Consider the following 27260-nt stretch of genomic DNA (forward strand, 5'->3'; position numbering starts at 1 on the left):
TCTCCAGGTGACATATCAGTTCCTCTGGAGAAAATGGCTGCTTTGGAAAGTGGACTCCATGGCAGTACACCCCTCTGGCACCCCTGTCTTCCCCAGGCTCCACTCCCAAAATCTTCAGAGGTTTCCCATCCTGAAGCTGGCAGCCCTCTTCCCGGCTTATTTTGTTTCTTCTGGTTTAATGTATGAGTTTTTTTCTCAACTATAACCTCAGCATTCAGGTTAAATGGCCGTGTTGGCAGTTTGTGATAACTGGGTTTTGGGTTGCAGTTTGGGCACTCAGTCTCTAAAAGGTTCACCGTCACTGCTATAGATTCATAGCTGAATTTAAGAAATAGCAACATGGGTGGTTCTAGCCCATGCCCCAACATCGCTATGTAGGCCCAGCGCTGTTAAGAAGATATTGGATTCATATCCCGCCCTCCACTCCGAAGAGTCTCAGAGCAGCTCACAATCTCCTTTCCCTTCCTCCCCCACAACAGACACCCTGTGAGGTGGGTGGGGCTGGAGAGGGCTCTCACAGCAGCTGCCCTTTCAAGGACAACCTTTGCCAGAGCTATGGCTGACCCAAGGCCATGCTAGCAGGTGCAAGTGGAGGAGTGGGGAATCAAACCCGGTTCTCCCAGATAAGAGTCTGCACACTTAACCACTACACCAAACTGGCTCTCCAGTTACTGCCATTACTGTTACTATCAAAGGAAGGCAGGAAAGCAAAGGGTGTCCAGCTAGTTAGGCGCTGAAACTGCAGTTGCTTCACTTAACCACCTGTGGTACAACTATGAGTGACATGTGTATGCATGCACATATATGCATTTGGAGGCGGGATTATTAAGGGTAGAGGGCTGACAAAATTTACGATCTGCATTGTTTCAGTTTTGTGGTTTAATAATCCAAACTAATGTTAACATGAGGAGAGGCTTTGACTTTGGCATTATTTTTTATTTAGGAGAAATACATGTAATCATTATTATGGAGTATCATCAACCATATCAGCTTCAGTGTTGTAGACTGGGTCTATTTAAAATTATTTAAATTTGCCTTTTACTTTAGAGCTTTTTGATCTGCTATATGGAGAGGCAGTTTCAATATGCAATGATTTCATAATACTGTTGCCTGCAGTGAGATTTTTTCCATCGATATGAATGCAACCTAAATGCCATCAGTTGGTTGTAATTTTATAGCAATCATTACATGGTAGATAACCAGTATAGACAATGCAGTATGGAGTCCTCATATTAATTCAGACCTATACAAAAGGTTTTGAATAAACTCACAAAGTTAATCAGCCATATGAGAAGGAATTTACATATTTGTAATGAAAACAGAACGCAATCCATGCGTTTATGGCTATTAAGCCCCGAATAGTCCAGAGATGTGTAGAATTATAAATGCTCCAGAATTGTTTCACTTTTGGCAAATTGATGAATTCCTCTAAGTTGATAAAAACGAGAAAGAGGAGAATATATATATATCTATTATATAAAATATCTATTATATAAATATAAAATATCTATTATATTGCTGTTATATTGCTATTATATTGCTATGCATCTTAGTAATTTTGTATCATTTTGATATGGTTTGCTTCATATTTGTGAAGGCAGTCTCTAAAAGGTCTCTATGCATCTTAGTAATTTTGTATCATTTTTGATATGGTTTGCTTCATATTTGTGAAGGCAAAGAGGTATGCCATTATTTTTGCAAATCTGGTAATCAGTCATGTAATGCCACCTAATACATGCCACCTGACTTTCATATGGTATACCTGAAAGCTTATTCCAAGGTCTAGAATCCATTTAGGTTAACTAGACATCTTTGATGTTAAGGAATATATACGGGTTGATTCCTCAGTACTGCAAGCAGAGTTTCTAGATCAAACTTTTGCCACCTTCCCATTCCTGCTACAGCCCATATTTTCCCCAAAAAACACTGCTTTCAGGTTTTTGTTTTTGTTTTTAAAAAAAGCATTAGATATAATAAGTGAGTCTGTTATGGAAGGGGCAAATTGGCAAAAATCACCCACCTCCCCACTGGCAGAGGTGAACATAAGAAGAGCCCTGCTAGGTCACACCAATGGTCCATCAAGTCCAGCATTCTGCCTCTTACAGTGGCCAAACAGGAGGGCTAACAACAGGACATAGAGGCCAAGGCCTTTCCCTGATGTTGCCTCCTGGCACTGGTATACAAAGTTTACTGCCACCATGGCTAATTTCCCCTGCTAGTCCTGTCCTGCATGACTTTAACCCCCTTTAAAAGTTGTCTATAACTGTGGTCATCTGTGAAGCCTCTGGCGACCTGTTCCACATTGTAATAATTCATTGTGTAAAGTATCTCCTTTTGTTTATCCTGAATCTCTGACCATTGCCTTCATTGGATGCCCTCAAGTTTTTAATATTTTGGTAGACGAAGAAAAAACTCTCTGCCATCTCTGCACCCGGTGCTTAATTTTGTAAACCCCTGTCATGTCCCTACTTAGTCATCTCTTTTCTAAACTGACAGGTCCCAGACTCTTCAGCCTTTCGTTGCAGGAAAGGTGCTCCATCATCTTGATTGCTCTCCTCTATACTTTTTACTGGGAGAAAATGAGCATTATGTACAACCTCATTTATTTCTCACATTGGTATCCTAACCTTCTTCCCAGGAGTTCAGAGGGAGTGATGACTTCCTGGTACCACAATTACTCTAGGAGAGAGCTTATGCAGAGAGAATGAGTTTTAGATCATGTTGAAAGCTCCTACTGGTGGAAGGATTTTAATCAGCAGAGCACAACTTCCTGTCCTAAGCCTTCTGCTGTAACCCCACATCCTCCCCCCCCCTGCCCCATTCTTGGTGAGTTGGCGGTAGGGCTTTTTTTCTGGAGAAAGTGGTGCTGGTACTCTCAAGAGGGAAATGAAAGAGAAACACGAGTGCCCCTTGTGGACTTTTAAACATTTTTGAGGATTTTGTTTCCATTAAGAGGTTCTGGAACACCGTTCTGCTGTGTTCCCCCAGAAAAAAGGCCCTGGTTGACAGTCTGAAGCAAGAAGGGGGAGTCAGTGAAAATCCCTCCTCTCCTGTCCAAAGAAGCTACTGGGAAGGGAATCTTCTCCCTTTTGTTCAATGCTGGTAGAGATGGCCAGGGTAGGGATATAGCAACATGTATTTTCTCATTAAGAGGGAACATGAATCAGTTCTTAGGAACTTTCACATTATCATAACATTACCATAGAAGAAGTATAAAACATTTGCCAAGCACATCTTGGCACTGGTCCATCTGTGCAAGTTGTGAATGATGGTGTTACTGATTGTGCAAATTATATATGAACAGTTTGGCTTACTATGTACAGTGAGAAGGCTTGGTACATTCATGTGCTGTTGAAAATAACGCTTTGGGATAAGCAAATTGCTTTGCCGTTGCTTTTTCCCTTAGTCATGCTTATTTATGTTCATCTAAAAGATCTATGTAAAAGCTGCAAAGAAGATGTATATTAGACTCCTGTTTATAGTTAACAAAGAAGAATAGGTTCAGCAGCATTTTCAACTCAAGTAGTAAACCTCAAAAATATCATTCGGAGAGTCCAGCATCAGAGGGTCTAGTTAGCAAAAGTCTGTCACTGTTATCAAAATGTTTTACATACGGTAAAGGTTTATGTGGTTGGTGCTGGTGCACTTTAGGAGGGCAACTATAAATTTCCCAGCAGGGCATCCATCCTACAATATCCCAGCACAAAATATATCCTATGAGTGGTTTTTCTGTAGGCTAGCGCAACTACTCTACCAGAGATGAATCTATAGTTCAGAAGAGTGGTTGCAATACCTGGTGATCAATGTTCCCTCTAAACTGCAGAGTCTTGTGAACAAAAATTCTACTTTGTGAGCTACTGAATGAATTAGTGTGCTCCGGGGTCATTCTTCCTGAGCCAAGACAAAAACGTGCGAGCTAGAGGCTAAAAATCTGTGAGCTAGCTCATGTTAACTCAGCTTAGAGGGAACACTGCTGGTGATACCAACAGGTCTGTCGCGATGGCAGGGAATTGCATCCTAATTTACCGTCACATAGGTAACAACATTTCTTGATACATTAAATGTTCCATATGCAGTCAAGAGGTACATGCTATGACGCCAACAATGTTTAATTTTGTTTTTCGTTGATGGCACATCCCTTGCCTCTTAAAATGTCCTTGTCTTTGCTTTGGAAGATTATTGTATTTTGCTGCACTGTCAAATCCATTTTATAAAAAAAATTTGTACCAAATCGTGACATCTTGAACTTTTTAGAAGTGAGTTAAATGAGACGTGCCAAAAGAAGAGGTATGATCAAACAAGTGCTCAATATGAAGACTAAAAAGAAAAAGAAAAGAAATTTGAGTTTATTACCTTGGTTATTTTCATTTCCGTATTCTATATTTCTAATTCAGGTAACCTATGTGTCATCATTATTAGGGGAAAGCTGTTTTCAGAATTGTGGAGTCCAAAAGTATTCAGTGTATTTTAGCTACAGTTGAACATTTACTCTAAAAAAGAATGGTCTATTAACTACCTAAATATTAAAAGTTCTTTGTTTAATAAAAGTATAATGCTGAAGGAAGAATAACACGGAAAGAATATCAAGATAATCAATAGGTTATGTAGTCATAAAATTTAGTGGGATCAATTTGCATTTTAGTGTTAAGAAAAATTAACATGAAAAAACTAAGAATTATTTCTATCATCCTCATAATACTTAAGATTGTGTAGGATCCAAAATGCTGTCAGTGTCTTGAAGGTCTTTCTTCTCAGTCCTCACAACTACTAAGATTGTTTGCCATGGTAGTCTATTAGAAGAAATCAAGATGCATAATCTTTTTTTAGCATTTTACAGGATCCAACCTTGGTCCTTACAACTCGTATGCAGTTTCAAAACTATAAAGAAATATTAAAGACTGTAGCTTTTATATATATATATATATATATTTTGCTTTAAGAGTTTAAGTTGTTTAGATTATGTTGACTATTATTTATGTTAAATCTTTAATTTACATTAATGGACAGTTCAGTAAGCATTTAGACAAATGTTAGTACAGTTGAAATCACTAGAATTGCATAACTGATTATTGACCTACCCACTCCCTATGTGCACGTCTGCTTGAATAATAATCATTCTGTTTTAATAATTACTGCATTCAGACATCTTTGAAAGAATTTCTACTTAGCTCAACTAAGCTCTTTTTAAAAATAGTGTCAGAATGTAATGGGATTCTGTTCTGGAAGCCATGATGATTCTTAAGGCAAAAGAGCATTGTTTTTTACCACACTTCTTGCACGATATGCCAAGATCAACCAACCACACACTCTGTCAGTGCTCCATCTGGTGAAGGTAACTGAGTGATATCCATACTGTTCACAAAAGAAAACGGGTACATTAATGTGGGCATAAGAGCTGGCTAATTTGTCTTGAGGGGAGAATTTCCCTTTTTCTCCCAAATGGCACAATCAGTGATATACCCTGTGCAGCTGGGCAAGGATTAAACTGATTAAGCTTTTTCAATAGAGCATGTTCTTTGAGCCAGTACGTATTATCTATGCCCAGAAGACCAATAATTTATTACCAACTGGGTCTTGCCTAGAGGATGTAAGTGACAGGTGAAGTGATCTCCTCTTGCTGTTGGGAATGAGGCATGGGTGTGCCTTTAACTTACTTAAACCTTTCATTTATCATTCTCTCCCATGGCCCTCAGGTTATTATGATATGCAATCCCATGACAGTTGGCCTGAAAATCCACTAATTGCAGGTTAGCACAACAGAGTTCCTGTCATGTGGTCTATCAGCCTGCTACATTTAAAGGTGTTCTTGAAAGATGAGAATGTGCAGTTGTTTTCTCGCATTGCTGCAATATGGTGTTGGGCTATAGCTTTGCAGAGAAGTTCTTCATATGCATGTTTTGATGTTGTAAATGACTAATTCTGATGTCTGTAGGCTGAACAGATTTCTGTTCCTGCTTTATAACTTATTCTTGAGTAATTTAGAATAGTTATGTAAATGTCACAATGATTTGCTCTTTTTCTCTTGTCCAGGGTATTGGTGGGTATCTAGGGGATGTTGGATTTTTTTCCTTATGATTGCAGAAAAATAATGGTGAAGTTCTGAATATGAATTGCCATTATTTCCTCCATTTTAAAAATTGCAAGTAGCCAATATTAGTGACAAGCAGTTGGTGAGAAAAGATAAAGGGAAGTGACGGGACTCCATTGAAGAGAGGAAATACTCATACAAGGCATGGAAGCTTCTGTCACCTTGAAATCTGGAGATTATTTGAGAATGGTGAATAGAAGAATAAAAGAGAGATACAGTTACCTGATCATTCTGCTCCAGCTACTGGATGTTGTATGGAAGAAATTTTTTTAAAAAATTCACCCAATTCATAATTTTGAGAAGGAATTAAAAATATATATTCTAGTTAAGCAAGCCAACATTTGCTTTAGCCTTCTTCAGCCAAGAGGAAAGGCAGGGTATAAACATTTTAATAAATAGTTAATCAGTTCAGAGATATCAGCTCCAAGGACTGTGGTGTTGGATAAGACTTACTTACTGAACTTGTATATCAGTTAGAGGTTTCTATGTGTCTCAAAATATTTGTTCTGTCTCTCCAGTAGACTGTGCATTCTCTGAAGTAACTGAACAGACTTTGGTGATTTTCAGGGCTTTTAATTTTTTTAATTTTAGGGCTTTTAATTTTAAATACATTAATGTGTATTTGCCCATTTTTTCCCTTCTCAGCTAGAGGGAGGAGGGAACTCTTATCACTCACATTCTAGAAAGGTACAAGCTTTTGTAATTATTTGCAGTGTTTTCCACGAGGAATTGTCCTCTTCATCACAGATACTCAAATAGATATTTGTACAGTCAAAAATTACTTGACTGGCTCTTCATTAAATAGTTAATTCTCATGAGATCTTTCTGCAGTTCACTGAAGCATAACAATAATTATTATTCCATTGGTTATATGTAGCGCTCATGAAAATTAATATTGTTTTTAAAAGGCTGAATGACTGAATTTGAGCACGGGATGTCAATGCTTACCAGGAATCATTACCTCAACTCAATAAATTGAGCTTCTCAACAGTTGTAAACAAAAAACTGCAGTATTCTGGGAAGTCATTCTGGTCCCTGACACAGGGTAGATCATGACCACGATATGTTGATAAAGGTTGTACCATTGTCATACCACAACCAAATCTTCTGAAATGATCTTCTCATCTTCTGAAATGACAGGGTGCATTTAGGAATTGCTTCTTCCCAATGTGATATTTACACGACTTTCCACCCTGTTATATGTGCAGACAAATCGAATAGAAATATTTAGTGTGATAAAAGCTGTTCTTAATTTATACCCATGCTTTTGGATGCATAGGAGAACGGCAATCGCAGTCACACTGCAAAGTTCTGCTGATTTTAAGAGCAATCATTTTAAGAATAAACTCCTTAGTTTGTAGCTCATTAATTCAGAACTTTGTCTCATCTGAGAAACTGACAGTTTTTTGCAATGACACAAATGTGTTAAACGAAATAATCCCTCAACTGCCATTGCTTGAGGCAATTATAGCTTTTCCTTTCATGCAAGCAGTTTAATCTTAGTGTGGAACGCTAAACCACTGCAGTGAATGTTCTAAACGCAGGACTCTGCACCCTATTGTATCCAAAACTTTTATTTTATTATTTAGATTAAAATCTGTTGTTGTTGTTTTGTAATGCATTGTAGCTAGTAGAAGAAACTTTCAATGTGTTGCAACATGGTTACTCTTTTTTCCTTCTATTACAGTCTTTACCTGATGTATCTACTAGGATTGGGAGGGGATCATGACTCTGGTAGTCAGTTGGTGGTCATGAATGATTTGAAGGTGTGATTAGTCAGATTATGCAAATCTGAGAAGGATGGCAGAAAGAGCTTTAAAATAAAGAACTAACCAACTGGTGAAAGAATGACATTCAACAAGGAAAAATGTAAAATGAGAGCCAGTTTGGTGTAGTGGTTAAGTGCGCGGACTCTTATCTGGGAGAACCGGGTTTGATTCCCCACTCCTCCACTTGTACCTGCGGGAATGGCCTTGGGTCAGCCATAGCTCTGGCAGAGGTTGTCCTCGAAAGGGCAGCTGCTGTGAGAGCCCTCTCCAGCCCCACCCACCTCACAGGGTGTCTGTTGTGGGGGAGGAAGGTAAAGGAGATTGTGAGCCGCTCTGAGACTCTTCGGAGTGGAGGGCGGGATATAAATCCAATATCATCTTCTTCAGTATCTTCTTATGTTTTGATGAAGGCACAAGAAGTCTCAGATGGCAGAGAAATCAACTAAACAATAACCTTTCCTCGGAAGGACTACGATGGCTAGCAAACTGATCTCAAGCCAAAGATATGAGGCAGTGGTATCATATTTGCCACTTCAGGTTGTATGAGCAACGGCATTGTTTCCAAGGAAGTGATATGATAAGGCATATGAAGTCAGGGGAAAGGACTGACTTTGTTCAAGCAAGAGAAAATGCGGAATACATTGACAGTTTTCAAAAACTCAAGGATAGCATAAATGATGGGGCTGCACTGGTTTGCTCTCATAATGGAGGATGCAAGAATCAGCATCACTTTACAAAGAACTTTATATAATGATCCACTTGATCTGAGTAACTAGCCTAGAGAGGTTGAAGGTGGTTCTTGGGAGTCAGGCATCCTGTTTTGGGAGATTTGTTTAAACTAGATGGTTTTTCAACTCTTGAGTACTAAAGAGAATGGGAACGCATGTGCAAGAGAAGATTGCATGTGAGAAGAGTTTTGGAGTACTGGATACCTGTGTACATCTTTTTCCATTTCCCCCTTTTTAATCATTAGTCTTTAAAGTGCTTTGGAAGAATGCAGGTAACAGCAATTTTATGGAAGATGGAAAGAGAGATCCCGTTCAGTGTCCAGCCTTCAGTTTGCTCTCTAAAACTTTGCAGAATTATTATTCTTTTTCCGCACCCCTACGTCTTTAAAGATGTGTGTTTAAATTGGAAATCTCTGAATTATGCAGCAACAAATTTTAGAACACACAATTTATGCTAAATTGTCACCAGGTGGAAGGGTCTATGTGGCCAGATTATCTACTTTATGACATTTCTGTACAGTATAATGGATTTTTTTGCTTATTACTATTTGTGAACTGTGTGAATAAGTGTGGTTGACTTTAAAGAAGCAAATCATTATCTGCCCCATTTTCAGTGCATAATATGATTGTGTATTACTTGCCTTCAGTTTAGATAAGAATGGGATTGTTGTAGTAGACAACCTTCTGGATTAAGTAAAGGCACTTTGTCCCTAAATGTTCTTAAAGAAATGTTTGCTGCATCCAAGTTCTGAGTTTTTTGGACTTAAGGGAATTCTAGCTTTGTTCTGTGATGCTTTCAAGTTTGCTACGATTACAGCTCCCCCCCCCCCAGTAAAGTAAATGTTAAAGATATACAGTGTTATCCTAACTAGAGGCCCACCCTTCTAAACCCATTAACATCAGTTGATTTTAAAAAGGTAAAGGTAAAGGTAGTCCCCTGTGCAAACACCAGTCGTTTCTGAATCTGGGGTGACGTTGCTTTCACAACGTTTTCACGGCAGACTTTTTAGAAGGATGCAAATCTGTTTAGGATGGCATTGTTAGAATCCCATTCAATCATTCTTGTAATTAGAATACACATTTTAACTGTTGAGGTACTGGTGCTTCAGCTGACTTGTATAGCAGTCTGTATGGTGTATTGTGCACGAAGATAGATTCAGGTGGGTATCCGTATTGGTCTGAAGCAATAGAACAGTGGCACCGGTGGCAGCTTTAAGACTAGTAAAGTTTAATTCTGGGTATTAAGCTCTAATGTGCATGCATGCTTCTTCAGATGCATTGAAACAGAGTTCCTCAAGCCTTTAAAAAGTAGGTGTTTTATTGCAAAGGAATTTAAGAAGCAGACTGGAACAGGAGGTTGCTGAATTCTAAATTTATTACAACACTAAGGGCAATGGAACCCCCAGGGCTTAACAGAGATATCAGTTTCACTACTCATGTTAAGTCACTCAGTTCTTGCTTATACCTGGAATTAAACTTTTTTTGATCTTAAAGGTACCACTGGACTCAAAACTTTGTTTTCACATCTGTTTAATGCTTTTATTTGTATACTAATTTGCTGCTATTCACAACCAACTGCTTTAATCCAGTCTTAACTATACTTATAGATCAGTTACTTATGCATCTTGACTCTAACTAGACTTTCCTGACAACTAATCCCGCCACCCTCTCTCTACTTATATCTAATGCAAGGAAGTCTGTTTCAAAGTATCTGAAGAAGTGTGCATGCAAACAAAAGCTTATTCCCAGAATTAAACTTTGTTGGTTTTAAAGGTGCCACTGGACTTTCAACTTTGTTGTATTGTGCATGTGAATTTTATTTGACTTGACAGCTTGTCAATTTGGTACTGAAGTAATGGTGAATCAGGATTTCTTCCCTGGACTTCATAGTATTGGGGAAAACTAGTGCTAAGGCTGCTGCTTGTGTTCTTTTTTACATCACATTATATACTATATAAATCAGGCAGGCAAAAAGGGACTATGAGGAGCATATTGCAAAAAACATAAAGACCAACAATAAAAATTTCTTCAAATATATTTGAAGCAGGAAACCAGCCAGGGAGGCAGTGGGGCTCTTGGATGACCATGGGGTAAAAGGATTACTGAAGGAGGATAGGGAAATGGCTGAGAAGCTAAATGAATTTTTTGCCTCCGTCTTCACTGTGGAAGACGAGAACTTTTTGCCCGCCCCAGAACCACTAAATTTGGAAGGGGTGTTGAAAGACCTGAGTCAGATTGAGGTGACAAGAGAGGAGGTCCTACAACTGATAGACAAATTAAAAACTAATAAGTCACCGGGTCCAGATGGCATACATCCAAGAGTTCTGAAAGAACTCAAAGTTGAACTTGTGGATCTTCTAACAAAAATCTGTAATCTTTCATTGAAATCTGCCTCCATTCCTGAGGACTGGAAGGTAGCAAATGTCACCCCCATCTTTAAAAAGGGTTCCAGAGGAGATCCGGGAAATTACAGGCCAGTCAGTCTGACTTCAATACCGGGAAAGTTGGTAGAAACCATTATCAAGGACAGAATGAGTAGGCACATTGATGAACACGGGTTATTGAGGAAGACTCAGCATGGGTTCTGCAAGGGAAGATCTTGCCTCACTAACCTGTTACATTTCTTTGAGGGGGTGAACAAACATGTGGACAAAGGAGACCCGATAGATGTTGTTTACCTTGACTTCCAGAAAGCTTTTGATAAAGTTCCTCATCAAAGGCTCCTTAGAAAGCTTGAGAGTCATGGAGTAAAAGGACAGGTCCTCTTATGGATCAAAAACTGGCTGAGTAATAGGAAGCAGAGAGTGAGTATAAATGGGCAGTCTTCGCAGTGGAGGACGGTAAGCAGTGGGGTGCCTCAGGGCTCTGTACTGGGTCCCATGCTCTTTAACTTGCTCATAAATGATTTAGAGTTGGGAGTGAGCAGTGAAGTGGCCAAGTTTGCGGATGACACTAAATTGTTCAGGGTGGTGAGAACCAGAGAGGATTGTGAGGAACTCCAAAGGGATCTGTTGAGGCTGGGTGAGTGGGCGTCAACGTGGCAGATGCGGTTCAATGTGGCCAAGTGCAAAGTAATGCACATTGGGGCCAAGAATCCCAGCTACAAATACAAGTTGATGGGGTGTGAACTGGCAGAGACTGACCAAGAGACAGATCTTGGGGTCGTGGTAGATAACTCACTGGCCGTTTTCGCACTAGCGTTTACTCCGGCGTAGCACCCCATTTACCTCCGGATCTTTTCCTGGTTTTCGCACCTGTTGCTCCAGCGCTGTGGTTTGCTCCGGTGCTGCAGGGGTTTCATGCCGGAGTATCTTGATCCACCTGCTTCCGGAGTTTTTGAAAACCTCCGGATCCACTCCGCGGAGTTTGCTGTGGGAAATCCATCCACGCCGGATCGACTGCTTTGTGGGCGTCACCCTCTCCCTTTCCGTCCTCCCACCCCATCCACCCCCTTGGCCAATCATCAGCCCTTCGCGGCGCTTCCCAAAAGTGCCCGCATGGCCATTTTTTTTTTAACTTCATATTTCTTGCGTAATAGCGATATTATTGCTTTCCCGCTGTTGCGTTATTTCGTTAGTTCATTAGGTCCCCATTGCAGCTGCAAGCGCCAGCCGGGGAGGGGGAAGAGCGCGGAGGAAATCCCAGCTTCGCCACCCGGGAGGGAGCGAGGCTGGGAAGGGAAGAACCTGCCACACACACACACACTAGTGCTGGGAGGCTTAAATGTAAAAGCTTTCTCCAGTTTGAACAACGTGTAGTGTGTCGCCATAACCATTTCGTTATAACGCAACCATTTCATTATGGCGCAACCATTTCGTTAGTTCGTTAGGTCGCCGTTGCAGCTGCAAGCGCCAGCCGGGGAAAGGGCAGAGCGCGGAGGAAATCCCAGCTTTGCCACCCAGGAGGGAGCGAGGCTGGGAAGGGAAGAACCTGCCACACACACACACACTAGTGCTGGGAGGCTTAAATGTAAAAGCTTTCTCCAGTTTGAACAACGTGTAGTGTGTCGCCATAACCATTTCATTATGGCACAACCATTTCGTTATAACGAAATAGCGTTAGTCCACGCAGCCAGCGGAGGCGACTGGGGACACCCAGACGACTCCACGGAGCGCGCTGAGCACCCGCCAATCACCATCAGTGGCGGGAAGTTGACATCCAGATTCTCCACTGTGAATGCTTCTGTTAACACATAAAGGGCTGTGGAGGATGCTACAGCTGCAGCCAATCCATAAGCAGAAGCGGCACACGTGACGCTCTTGTTACGTTGTTACGTAGTTACGCAACCAGACTTGCGCTTAAAAAAAAAATGATTGACAGGGCATCGAACTCAAGTCGATGCTAGTGCGAAAACGATTTGAGCCGGGGCTTCATGGAAAGCGACTCCACTAAAGAGGCAATGTGCGAAAACGAGAAAAATGATCCGGACATAATTGCGCCGCGGAATAAGGGGAGCAAACGCTAAGTGCGAAAACGACCACTGAAAATGTCAAGACAGTGTGCGTTTGCGATAAAAAAGGCCAACGCCATGCTGGGAATTATTAGGAAGGGAATTGAAAACAAATCAGCCAGTATCATAATGCCCCTGTATAAATCAATGGTGTGGTCCCATTTGGAGTATGTGTGCAGTTCTGGTTGCCGCACCTCAAAAAGGATATTATAGCATTGGAGAAAGTCCAGAGAAGGGCAACTAGAATGATTAAAGGGCTGGAGCACTTTCCCTATGAAGAAAGGTTGAAACGCTTGGGACTCTTTAGCTTGGAGAAACGTCGACTGCGGGGTGACATGATAGAGGTTTACAAGATAATGCATGGGATGGAGAAAGTAGAGAAAGAAGTACTTTTCTCCCTTTCTCACAATACAAGAACTCGTGGGCATTCGATGAAATTGCTGAGCAGACAGGTTAAAACGGATAAAAGGAAGTACTTCTTCACCCAAAGGGTGATTAACATGTGGAATTCACTGCCACAGGAGGTGGTGGCAGTCACCATCATAGCCACCATCAAGAGGGGGTTAGATAAAAATATGGAGCAGAGGTCCATCAGTGGCTATTAGCCACAGTGTGTGTGTATATATAAATTTTTTTGCCACTGTGTGACACAGAGTGTTGGACTGGATGGGCCGTTGGCCTGTTCCAACATGGCTTCTTTTATGTTCTTATATGTTATGTTCTTAATACATGATGTGGAATAGGCAGATCTTTCTAATGTGCAAATAAGCATGTCCTCAATTTATTCAGGCACTCAGTTTCCTGAAGCTTTGCTGGATCCCTGTCTGTTGCATAGATTTGTTTGTCCTCATTCTTATTACAATGGTATCTGATGAAGGGAACTTTGACTCTTGAAAATTTATACCCTTAAAATCTTTATACCTTTGCTGGTTTCTGAGTTACTACAGGACTCAAATCTAACTGTTCTGCTGCATACCGACATGGCTACACTCTGAAACTAATTTTTACACATACTTTTATACATCTGTTCTTTATATACTGAGACAAGTCACTCTGCATAGGATGGAGTTTTTTTTTTTTTTCAAAATGGGAGAAAACCAAGAATAACCCCCTGTATTTAGAGGAGCATCCTTCCTCTCATGGAAGAGCTCATTTGTAGCTTGTACTAGAGCGTTCCACAAGAAAGCTAAATCATAAGGTGATATTCTGCTTGTGGAAGAGGTTGATCAGTCTGCTGCTGAAGCATAAAAGCTACCATGGGACTTATTTCCTATGTGCTGTGCATACCCCTTGCTCAAACATTTCTGCACTAGCACTTGTACCCACTTTCCTTCCTTCTTTATATCTAACCCAGTATATTTTAAATCTAAATATATTTTATGCAAAATAAATCTCTGCTTTGAAATGGCCTTCCCAGAATGGAAGTAAAATTACTCAATTGTGTTAAGAAATTAGTGGTCACTCTATATTTTAGTGCTCTGGCTTTGGATGTTGCGCCAAAAGCTTTTTATTTATTTGCCGTCAGGTTGCATCCGACCTGTGCCAACCCCGTTGGGTTATGTCAACCCCGTAGGGTTTTCAAGGCAAGAGACTTCAAAGGTGGTTTGCTATTACCTGCCTCTGCATAGCAACCCTAGTATTCCTTGGTGGTCTTCCATCCAGATACCGACGAGGGCTGATCCTGCTTAGCTTCCAAGATCTGACAAGATCAGTCTAGCTTGGTCTGTCGAGGCCAGGGCCAATGTTCCCTCTAACCTGTGGAGTCGTATGAGCAAAAAATCTGCTTCATGAGCTACTGGCATTAAAGATCGAAGTGAGCAATTTGGCTACTGCATGAGTTAGTTTGCTCTGGGGCCATCCTTCTTGAACTAATACAAGAAACTAGCTCACACTAACTCAGCTTAGAGGGAAGCGGTCAGGGCAAAAACTTCCTACCTTAAAAAATAGTAACAGGGCTATAAAATGGCTCTTGCGTTGGGCAAGGAGAATACACAGAATGTTTGTGAACCACGAAAGACTTCAACAAAATTGGTTGCTTAAGAATGATGATAGCCTGACTCCTATTACATTATAACTAACCTAAATTTCAACTGTTTGTTTTTCAGATTTTCATGGAAACTCTGTTTTGTTGGATGATGTTAATCATTGTTGAAAATGATACCTTTTTCAAAGAAGACTTTTAAAAAAGAGATTTTACGCAAAAAAGGTAATGAGATCTGATCCGGCAAATATACTCTTAAAATATAAGTTTTCATATTACTTCAGCGTGTTCCGTACCAACACTGGCTTATAGATACCTGCATATTTGCGTTCTAAGACAGGTGGTGTGAGCTTTGAACTTCGACCTAAAGTATATTTCACCCGATGGTATGCGTCAGTTTCTTTTGAATATTAGTGTTTTCTCCTCTGCAAGAAACTGAGTCAAACATGTTTTTGATGAAGTTAACCCAGAGATCTTCCTTGTAAGATTTGACATGTAGGGCACATTTTCTTTCACTAGCTACAAACAGCAATTTACATCTTTTATGTCAATTCAGCATTGTGTGCCTTCCTTGATCCTTCCTCCCACTCTTTATCTTATCACATATGATTGCTGAAAAGAACTCCTGACAGTCCATCACAAAGGCAATGGAAAACCACTTCTGCTTTTCACTTGCCTTATAAACTAACTAACTTAGAGACAACAAACACTTAATGTCTGTTTTAGAGGTTAGAATTGTTCTTTTGTGTGTATGTGCATGCATGCATATGTTCCTCTGGTATTACTACGGACATTTCTACTAAGGGTTTTTAATAAAAAGGGAAGGTCATGAAAATGAGGATTTGGTATCAATAGAAAGTAAAGAATCCGTTCTGCATTGGAATTGTAGTGGCACTAGTCAGTAATTGAAGTTCACAAAGGTAAGGAAAATATTTGACAGAATTTTAGGTGGGAAAGCCCTTAGAATATAAGGCCTTTACTCACCGTATTTTTCGGACCATAAGACGCACTCCCCCCCCAAAAAAAAAAGTGGGGGGGAAAGTGTGTGCGTCTTATGGTCCGAATACTAAAAGATGAGGGGGGAGGGGCCTGCAGCCCCCGGGAGACAAGCGGCAAGATCGCTCCCTCCACCCCCATCGCCAACCCAGCACTTCACAGGGAGCGATCTCGCCGCTTGTCTCCCAGCCAGGCGTGCTTCCCCCGCACCTGCGTGCCTGGCTGGGAGACAAGCGGCGAGATCGCTCCCTCCGCCCCCATCGCAAACCCAGCACTTCGCAGGGAGCGATCTCGCTGCTTGTCTCCCAGCCAGGCGTACTTCCCCCGCGCCTGCGTGCCTGGCTGGGAGACAAGCAGCGAGATCGCTCCCTGCGAAGTGCTGGGTTTGCGGTGGGGGCGGAGGGAGTCGCCGCTTGTCTCCCAGCCAGGCACCTGCGTCTTATGGTCTGGTGCGTCCTATGGACAGAAAAATACGGTAAGTTTTAATTGAGCTGTCCAAATCAAGAGCTACAAAACTTTGGAGGGCAAAAGCCATGGGTTTGGAGAGAAGAGGTTCATTTTTCAGGTACATTTTTGGCTTGGGTAAATATGAATGTACACCCCTAGTCCAAACAGATGTACAAAATGATGTCTTTGAGGTGTGTTTTTGAAAGGGTGATATTTTGTGAGAACAAATACACTATAAACCTTGAAATTACATCAGTTTGATGTTAGAGGTAAATCTGATGGTGGCAAGAGATCCTTCCCTTTTTTCGTTGGTGATTGTTTAAACAATATGAAAATTCTGCTAATGACAACAGGGTTTGGGTTTTACCCAGTACTGCTACAGTAAGCAAAAGAAATCAATAAGTAGTTTGGCAGCAAAGTTAAGTCCTAATGGGTTGTTCTACTTCATTTGGAAACAAATGTAGTTCTTTGCCTAATTGCATTGCACCAAGAATATTGTGTAATTTTCAGTTTCAGACTTCATAAATGGTAGCTTTTATGATTTAAAAGGAAAATAAAAATATTAATAATGTTTTTGCCATTGTATGAATGACTGGATTTTTTTTTTCAAAAGTGCTGACCAGCCAGCAGCTCTCATTGTAAGAAATATCCGTTGAAGAATGAACTATCTTGCACAATATACGTATTCTGTTCCATAGGCAAGGAGAGCAGCTTTTCAGAGCCTGTGTCAAAATGTAGAATAAAACGTGCTTGTATTCTAATAAGACAGCTAACAACTAAAGAATGCAAGAACTCTGAAGGAGAGTAGAAATATTCTCACCTCTTGTTCAACAACAGAGCTTTTCCTTGTATGGTTCTGGCTGCTATTTCAGATGCAGAATCTGAAGCATCCAAGGCTTATTTTTTTCCCTTTTCATTAAGATCCTATGTTAGTGTGTCCAAAACTAGTGAAGATGACTGCAGGGACCCAAGTGACCCCATGCCCATCCTAGCTGACAAAATCCAGTTAGAAGAGACTATGGGAGTTTAGGAGACTGCTCTGTTGTAGCTTTTGTTTCCACCAGAAAGTGATGATATATAACTATTGGTCTTCCTGTTATGAGGTTCTGTGTGAATTCTGCCCTTGTTCCTACATCACTGTGCAGATCAGGGGTGTCAAGCACATAGAAATCGTTTCTTTGTCCATAGCAAATTACATAAAATACAGCTGCATATTTTGGCTATCTCCATCTAAACCATTTCTCCTGCTAACATATTAAAAGCAAGTCTGCCAAATTACCAAGTCTACCAAATTCCACAGCAATTATGCTATCTGCCTTTTCACCCTTGATCCTATTCTTACATCATTATAAGCAGTCTCACTAAATAGGCAAACTGTCAATACATCTACTATATAGAGAAATATGTTAACTACACTCATTACTTTTTCAAGATCTCCCTTATTCTTTTAAAGTTTAACATCTGTTCATTATTAATGGTTACATGTTTGTTTATTCATTAAGAAAGGGGGGGGGGGGAAGAACCCAAATTCCAGAGTCCTTCTTCCCAAAGATTAAAAAACTTTTAAGTTCCTTTGATTTCCTCACCCAAATTGTATCCGAGGCAGCCCATTTAATCATAGTTTATCTTTTGGTATCACATTTCATTTCTTAGAGTTCCTTGTTCAGCCATTCACCAAAGCAGAAGAAAAAAATCCAAAATCCTTTTTTCGAATGGCCTTCCAAATCCACATTTGTTGATCGGAGTGCAGCTTTTCTCTTCTCAACATGGCCTGCCCCCTCAACCACAGGGGGAAGAATTCATCTCCATTTTCCCCTCTCCGCTTGATTTTACTGCAGCTTAATTTCCGGTCTAGTTTTGAAAGTGCGTCAGAAGAGACCATTTTACTTTTCCTTTGTTTGCTTTGCAAAATATCAGTTTCCCCTTCTACTTTCACTGCTGTACTGGACCCCTGCAGATTTACCATTTCATTAGCTGTCGGATCTTCTTCCCTCAGATCATTAGCTGTCAGCATAATAATCTCTAAGGAGCTGCATAAATGAGATAAGATCTTCCTTCAGAAAGCTGAGATTTGCGCAAATATCTTTTCCATGTGCCATTTCATTAAACATTGCCATATCAAAACTCAGTCTCTTAAGTCAGATTGTACATTCTCTTGTTAGTCCCCATTCTACAACAGCTTCAACTAAAATTTTAGAAACCATTCTTTCAAATACAGTCAGGCAATAGAGACAGAACTTTTTAATGTATATCTCTTTTGTGTTCAGATCATATTGCAAATTCTTGGTAATCTCTTTGATATATATCCAATTATAGTCTGGGTCAATTTTGATGATTATATTCAATCCAGTTTAAATAGTTAAGACTCCCTGTAGCATTTCGAGACCTTTTGAGCTGATCTTTTTAGCTGGTCTTTTGTTGTTATGCAGAGTGACCCATCAGGGAGTTGAATTAGAAAAAAACACCTACTTGTTAAGTAGAGTCGTCACTTTAGAAGAGGAAAAATGCTGCTTTAAAGATGTACTTCGGAAAGTGAAAGCATAAAAGCGATCGGGAGTTCTTCTTTTTCTGCTGATGTGCCAGCTTTCATGGCCGTGGAGCTTCAGGACACACAGAGAGTACAGAGGGCAGCTGCCACTGGCCCCCTCCCCCCCCCCCGTAAAAGTCCCATGCCGAAGAAAAAGCCCTCTGGGCTTTTCCTATGGGGGCATCACTTCTGTGACACCCCTCCAACAACCAGACTCAGAGTTGTTGCAGGAAGACAATCTGCAGACAACTCTGAAGCCAAGATGAAGGGTCGCAGAAGTCTCCTGGTCATCACTTTTAAAGGGACCACACACCTTTTAAATGCCTTCCCACAACTGGAAATAATGAAGGATAAAGGCACCTTCTTTAGGGGCTCATAGAATTGGACCCCCTGGTCCAGTCCTTTTGAAACTTGGAGAGTGTTTGGGGGAGAGGCACTAGATGCTATGCTGCAAATTTGGTGCATCTAAAAAAAACCAGCCCTCCAGAGACCCGCGGATCAATTCTCCATTATACCCTATGGGAATCGGACTCCATAGGGAATAATGGAACTCTTAGCAGACATTTCCCCCACCCTGGTTTTTGATGACTCTGAAGTAGGGGAAGGGCCTCCAAACTGGGGAATCCCCTGCCCCCACCTGAGGATTGGCAACCCTACTGCCCACCTTATGAAAGCAGAGAACTAGTCTAAATGTATATGTGGAGTGTGTTGGAGAAATACCACCAGGGCTTTTTTTGTAGCAGGAACTCTTTTGCATATTGGACTACACACCCCTGGTGTAGCCAATCCTCCTGGAGCTTACAGTAGGCCCTATAAGGAGAGCCCTGTAAGCTCTTGGAGGATTGGCTACATCACAGGTGTTTGGCTAATATGAAAAGTTCCTGCTACAAAAAAAGCCCAGAATATCACAAAATGTTTCAGATGTTACTTTGTTATTATTATTACCCTGTCATGTAATAAAAGGTACCATGTGAGGTTTTTTCCCAAGGAGAATATATAACCTTTTTTAAAAAAAAAATACAGTAGTGGTTCAGATTTTCACTAGGGTGCACAAGAGACATTTGAAGTAGTAATATGAAACTATAGGGAGGGAAAGAATCATACCCAGTGAAGAATTTGAGACACTTTGCTCCCAACAGCAGAGTGTCATGAGCCCTGACAAGGAGGAGCTGGAAGGGTTACAGACCTGGAAGAGTTGCTAGCCAGTTCCTCAGCTGAACAAACAGCAGCTGGCCCATCAATCACTCTCCAGGCACCAGTGTCAGCTGTTGACGATCAATCTCCTCCAAGCTCTCCTCCTCCCATCTCAAGAGTTCGAAGCAGGCTCCAGAAAGAACTTTCAGAGTGAAGACATGAGGCACTCCGATGCTTCAGGTCTCTCAGTCCTGAGTTCTAGCAGAGCCACTGCCACCCAGGGAGCAGGCTGATTGAGACTCCCACATAGCTCCCACCCAGGACCTGGTAATCTTGTGGAAGCAACAAGTCTATTCTGTGGCTTGCATCCACGCTCCTTCCTGATTCCTGATCCTGACCTGCTTGATTTCCTTGGCATCCTGACCTTTTGGCTTTTGGACATTGACTTCTGATTCCGGTTTGTAATTCTGCATTGGTGACATGGCTCCTGCTTGATTCCTGGACTTTGACCTTGGACTGGCTTTGGACTTCTGTCTGCCTGCACCCTGAGAACGTGACACAGAACAGCCACCAAAATATTTGTCGTAAGGCTGGAAATTGCAATGAAGCAGAGAATACATGTTTGTTTCTGGATAGATCAAGATGGATAACCATGATGGGTATCTAGAGAAATGAGCAGTGACTTGCGAAAGCTCATACCCTGCTACAAATTTTGTTAGTCTTTAAGGTGCTACTGAACTCTTGCTCTTTTCTAATGTTTTGGGGTGGTTTGTTTAGGAAAGAGCCTGAGATGCGCCATTTTTGTCTTTTTTAAAATGCCTGAATTAAATTCATTCCCCAGACTGTCACGGCCTTAGGCTCATAACATGCGGAAATGTGCCTGAATAGTCTGTGTACCATGCTCACATGCTGAAGATTCAGAATGGGGGTTTAATTCAGAATGTCTGAAGCATGTTGCATTTCAGGGCAGCACATCCACATTACTAACACATGTCATTTTTTATATAATGATTCATTGGATTTGTTAATGGATTCTATAGTCTTTCTGTAAACAGTTGTCAGGAAAAGATTGTGAAAACCTGTTAATTTCAAGATGTCATAACCTTAGATTAACTTTTATTTTTATTATTATAGGCATAGTTATTTTTAGCTAGTACTGGTGCTTTAGAAAGTGGCTGCAAGTCAGCTGCTAAGAGTTCTGCTCATTACGGAGACTTACTTTGCTGCTGCAACTTCTAGACCCCCTCCAAACATGGTTCTTCGAAGTTGCCTCTCCTGTAGAGTGGGATGGAATTCAGCATAGAAGGGAGAATCTTTAAAAATAAGCAACCTTTCCTCTGCAAATGGACATGCCTTTTAAGTTCCCTGTCAGTATTTTTCTGCCCAAATCAACTAAAGAGTGTTAATTCTGAGCATTACTACAAGGCTCAGTAAATCCCAGGGTATCAGGTGACTGTGATGCCCAAAAATTGTATTGTGGCGCCTAGAATTTTCAGAAGTCCTTTCATTATAACATTTTCCAACAATTTTCAGTACAAAGTGGAAGTACAAAAGGTGGAAGAATTCATGTTTTAATATTTCCTTTCTATACTGGCTCCAATGTCAATTAAATGGAGGTTTTTTTAAAACAATGATGTAATTATGAAAATTGGGGAGAAATTAATTTTCCGAGAGTCTAGTTTTCCTAGAGCCAAAGAAAATTTGTCGAGGCCAGGTCAACATAATATTGCATAATTGGTCACCAATTTTGTGCTACTATAAATATCCCAGTGAACTTTAATGTAATATAGTCATTTGTATCTTGTGTTTTTCTTTCTTTTTCTTTTTTTTAACAGATGTTTTACCTTTTTTTACATATGTTCTTTGAAATCTTGCTAGAGGTTGCAAATCACCATTTTCATATTGTGGGAAGTACAACAGACACTGATTTGATTGTTACACGTAAATAATTACAAAGGACACATATGCCAATAGTCCTTGAGATCCCATTAGCAATGTTAGCAAAAGGTTAAGGCATCAGCCTTGTAGAAATTTCATGAAGTTGCAAGGGTTCCACTAATAATATGGTTAAGACAAGATTGTGTCAGAATAAGATGTATGGGTATTAATTCAGGCTTTGAAGATAATGCTTGATTGTTGATGAAGACATTTGAAACATGCTATACCAGAGGCACATCCAACAACTCCAAAACTGGACTTTCAACAATTCCAAAATTGGACTTTTTTTGAATGAATGCTTTACCTGTTGAGCAGCTTGGGACTATTGGTATATGTGTTGTCCTCCGTGACCTATTTTGCAATATTGTGTTGTCTAAATTAACTTCAACCACAGCCTCCAAATACTGGGCTAAAATGGAGATAGTTGTTCCTGGTTGCTTAGTGAGTGAAATAGAGTTAGATGTCATAAGCATATTATACTGCTCAGCTTTAAATTTCTAGATAACCTTTTCAAGCAGCTTCAGGTAGGAGATGTTAAATTGAGTTGGTGATAAAGTCACCCAAATCAGAGTTCTATTTAGTTCAGCAAAATGGTGTGACCTTTACCACTGAAAAGTATACGACTAGCAGATAAATATCAACTAGAGCTACCAATACCATCTAGATTTACATATCCGGACGGCAATCAGATGTCTAAAGAAAGAGATTTGCCTGGAGTTGCTCTGCTAGCCAGATTATCCCATCTCAAAACTGAGTTTTCCAAGAGTGGGCAGATCATGGTCTCCTTTAATACAGGCAGGATCCTTGTCTTTCCCATATGGCTCATTTTGATTATCTCAGCTAAGAAACCCACAAAGGTCACCTCAGCTGGAATCCACCATCAAGAATGGACTGCACGTCTTTAGGCTGCATGGGATAGCCTTCATAACTCTTAAGTATTCTGTCAGCATTCCTGAGGGGAAACAGCACCGAACCAGTCCAAGGACCTACGATATGCAAAAGCCCCTGCCAGGTCTAACATAAGATTAATCCAGATAATCGTCTTTATCATGATAAAATTCTGGTTTAGTATACTCTTAAACATGAGCTAAAGTGTTACACTACATATTGCCATGGCTGGTTTTGTAATATTACATGACTGTATCCAGCCCCGTATGTTTACTCCTTCCTAGCCATGGGATGAAGATAATGTTAGTTCTAGGGATGTTGCAGATTTCTTGTCGAACATGCTCAGCAAGTCAGACTTACTGTGCCCAAATGAGATGAGCAGATGTCTGCTGCTCACTCAGTCTGATCAGTTGGCATGCATCATACATTTAAAAAAAAAAAAAATAGTCCTTATTCAGTGTTGAAGATTCACATATCCCTCATTAGTTCCACTAGTGTCTTGTTTTAACATTTTTGTTGCTGCTTCTGGAGTCTTTTCTATAGACGTAAATGATTGTATGGAAGGTGGGTTATTTTATTTTAATATTTACTTCATTTATGCCCCATATTTATCTCCAATGGGGACGAAAATCAGTTTACCTTGTGCTCTTACCAATTTTTTCATCCCTGCTAACACAAATATATAACTAAAGATAAAACAAGCCTGTTCTTGGTTTTTAAGTAAAGCTTGGTACAGTTAAATCTGAAAAGCAATGAAAGCAAATGGTTCTTTATAATTTGACAGTACAATTCCAGGGAATGCCTTTTGTGCTTTTAATAGACTGAAGTTTCCAATGAGGGAGAAGGGATGATAATCACGTGATTGCACTTCTTATATTACCCCATCCTACATGGATTTCTGTCAGCAAGTGTCCCCCAACTCGAGAAATGTTTTTATCAGAGCTACAGGGGAATGTGGGGCAAAACAGAAGGCATGGAAGGATCTGCTATCACTAGCAGAATGTCTGTAGGACATAATTCTATATTATTCTATATTCGGGAGGGACGGTGGCTCAGTGGTAGAGTATCTGCTTGGTCCCAGGTTCAATCCCCGGCATCTCCAAAAAAGGGTCCAGGCAAATAGGTGTGAAAATCCTCAGCTTGAGACCCTGGAGAGCCGCTGCCAGTCTGAGTAGACAAGACTGACTTTGATGGACCGAGGGTCTGATTCAGTATAAGGCAGCTTCATATTATGTGGATTATTAGTACAGACTATCTAACAAACGTAGCCTATGCAAATAAAAATGGTTCATCAGGCAGTCGTTCTGCCAGTGAAGTGAAAGTAGAAAAGAATGACATCATCAATGTCACTTTATGCTTTTTTGGGGGGGGGGGTGTATCTGTGTGGTCAGATTTGTCTGATATTTTCTGTCATTTGCACTCAAGCAGGCTTCCAAACCATTACATGAAAAACTACTTGCCCTTTTACTATTTCAGCATAAAGTTTTGCTCCATCATTAATTTATTCTAGATGCTTGAGGGTTTTGGTTACAATTTTGGCATTTAAAAAAAGTTGGTGAGAGCCAGTTTGGTGTAGAGCCAGTTTGGTGTAGTGGTGAAGTGTGCAGACTCTTATCTGGGAGAACCAGGTTTGATTCCCCACTCCTCCACTTGCACCTGCTAGCATGGCCTTGGATCCGCCATAGCTCTGGCAGAGGTTGTCCTTGAAAGGGCAGCTGCTGTGAGAGCCCTCTCCAGCCCCACCCACCTCACAGGGTGTCTGTTGTGAGGAGAGAAGACATAGGAGATTGTAAGCCGCTCTGAGTCTCTGATTCAGGGAGAAGGGCGGGATATAAATCTGCAATTCTTCTTCTTCTTCTTCTTGTTTTAATCTGGTGGGGGTTTTTTTCATATCCATTACATACTTCTATTTGACAATTTAGCTGTACTCTGTTCATTATCAATTGTAACTTGGTGTTTGTTATTTTAAAGTTGAATTGGTTTTATATATATATTGCATTGTCACTAAGGTAGATGGCTTATCTGGAAATAGTTGTAGATGATGTGTATATATATATGTATTGCATTGTCACTAAGGTAGATGGCTTATCTGGAAATAGTTGTAGTTGATGTACCAACCTAACCTTATTTTAAAAGAATCGCACACAAGCACATGTTCATATTTCTGACTACAGCCAGCATCTGGGCATCTAGGAGCAGGACACCACCAAAACTTGAGTCTTTAATGGAAGTATAGTTACATCCAACAAAAGTAATCTGCTCCGGGATAAAGAACCGACCAGCTGCATCTCCTTCTTGTCTAGATTAAACCCCTGCAATTTCATTGTTGAAATGCTTAGCATTTCTTTTTACTTTCATCATACAATGAAATGGCAACTAATGGATAATACAAACTATCGATCCCTCTTTTAACTGAAACTTGCTTCTGAGAAATCTTTTAAATACAGTTGTGGTCATAGAGCTCAACCATGACTGGAGTAATTACAAACCAGTGTCTTTGCTAAATTAGTGATCTGTTCTTTGGGTAGTTTCTCACTATTGAAAAGCATAAATGCCTGCTTGATGTTTCCTCTGGGTATGTTTTTGCCTTGTAACTACATGTTGTTGCTCGGCAGCTTAATTATCTACCCTGCATTACAACATACTAATATCTCTATTTCTCCCTTGGAAGGATGAGGAAACTAGAATGAGTGGGGAATTCCCTTTTTTCCACTTCTGGTGGCAGGAAGTCCAGCTTTTTTTGTTCCAGAAGAGAAGAGTTTCCCCATCTCCCCTTCAATCTCCTCTTCCTGCCAATGGAGAAGGCAGGCTTTTGGAGGGTTCTGAGTGCTCCCTTTTGAAGTCCAGGGTCTTGATTTACAGTTCTTCTCATTATCTTCAGCTATCTCCCCTATCTTGCACGCCTGGCTGCTCTTAGAAGCAGCAGGGGGACTGGGCAATGGATCAGTCAGCAGGATCTTCTGGCACATAAGAACATAAGAACATAAGAGAAGCCATGTTGGATCAGGCCAGTGGCCCCTCCAGTCCAACACTCTGAGTCACATAAGAACATAACAGAAGCCTTGTTGGATCAGGCCAGTGGCCCCTCCAGTCCAACACTCTGCGTCACATAAGAACATAACAGAAGCCCTGTTGGATCAGGCCAGTGGCCCATCCAGTCCAACACTCTGAGTCACATAAGAACATAAGAGAAGCCCTGTTGGATCAGGCCAATGGCCCCTCCAGTCCAACACTCTGAGTCACATAAGAACATAAGAGAAGCCATTTTGGATCAGGCCAGTGGCCCCTCCAGTCCAACACTCTGAGTCACATAAGAACATAAGAGAAGCCCTGTTGGATCAGGCCAGTGGCCCCTCCAGTCCAACACTCTGTGTCACATAAGAACATAAGAGAAGCCCTGTTGGATCAGGCCAGTGGCCCCTCCAGTCCAACACTCTGAGTCACATAAGAACATAAGAGAAGCCCTGTTGGATCAGGCCAGTGGCCCCTCCAGTCCAACACTCTGAGTCACATAAGAACATAAGAGAAGCCCTGTTGGATCAGGCCAGTGGCCCCTCCAGTCCAACACTCTGAGTCACATAAGAACATAAGAGAAGCCCTGTTGGATCAGGCCAGTGGCCCCTCCAGTCCAACACTCTGAGTCACATAAGAACATAAGAGAAGCCATGTTGGATCAGGCCAGTGGCCCCTCCAGTCCAACACTCTGTGTCACATAAGAACATAAGAGAAGCCATGTTGGATCAGGCCAGTGGCCCCTCCAGTCCAACACTCTGAGTCACATAAGAACATAAGAGAAGCCCTGTTGGATCAGGCCAGTGGCCCCTCCAGTCCAACACTCTGAGTCACATAAGAACATAAGAGAAGCCATGTTGGATCAGGCCAGTGGCCCCTCCAGTCCAACACTCTGTGTCACATAAGAACATAAGAGAAGCCATGTTGGATCAGGCCAGTGGCCCCTCCAGTCCAACACTCTGAGTCACATAAGAACATAAGAGAAGCCCTGTTGGATCAGGCCAGTGGCCCCTCCAGTCCAACACTCTGAGTCACATAAGAACATAAGAGAAGCCATATTGGATCAGGCCAGTGGCCCCTCCAGTCCAACACTCTGAGTCACATAAGAACATAAGAGAAGCCCTGTTGGATCAGGCCAGTGGCCCCTCCAGTCCAACACTCTGAGTCACATAAGAACATAAGAGAAGCCATGTTGGATCAGGCCAGTGGCCCCTCCAGTCCAACACTCTGTGTCACATAAGAACATAAGAGAAGCCATGTTGGATCAGGCCAGTGGCCCCTCCAGTCCAACACTCTGAGTCA

General features: G+C 41.1%; 1 protein-coding gene across 2 annotated transcripts in view; it reads left to right on the forward strand.

Moving 5' to 3' along the window:
- MBD5 (methyl-CpG binding domain protein 5) overlaps nucleotides 1-27260 on the forward strand; it is a 201106-nt gene that overhangs the window by 53582 nt on the left and 120264 nt on the right. Inside the window, exon 2 of one of the 2 annotated variants that reach the window (XM_060257464.1) lies at nucleotides 15141-15241. The exons of the other annotated variant lie outside the window; for it this stretch is intronic. The gene's annotated coding sequence lies outside the window, so the exon portion shown is untranslated. The remainder of the gene's footprint in view (nucleotides 1-15140; nucleotides 15242-27260) is intronic. 2 annotated transcript variants of the gene reach the window in all.

The sequence above is a fragment of the Heteronotia binoei genome, chromosome 16 (genome assembly GCF_032191835.1).
Source record: "Heteronotia binoei isolate CCM8104 ecotype False Entrance Well chromosome 16, APGP_CSIRO_Hbin_v1, whole genome shotgun sequence".
NCBI lineage: Eukaryota > Metazoa > Chordata > Lepidosauria > Squamata > Gekkonidae > Heteronotia > Heteronotia binoei.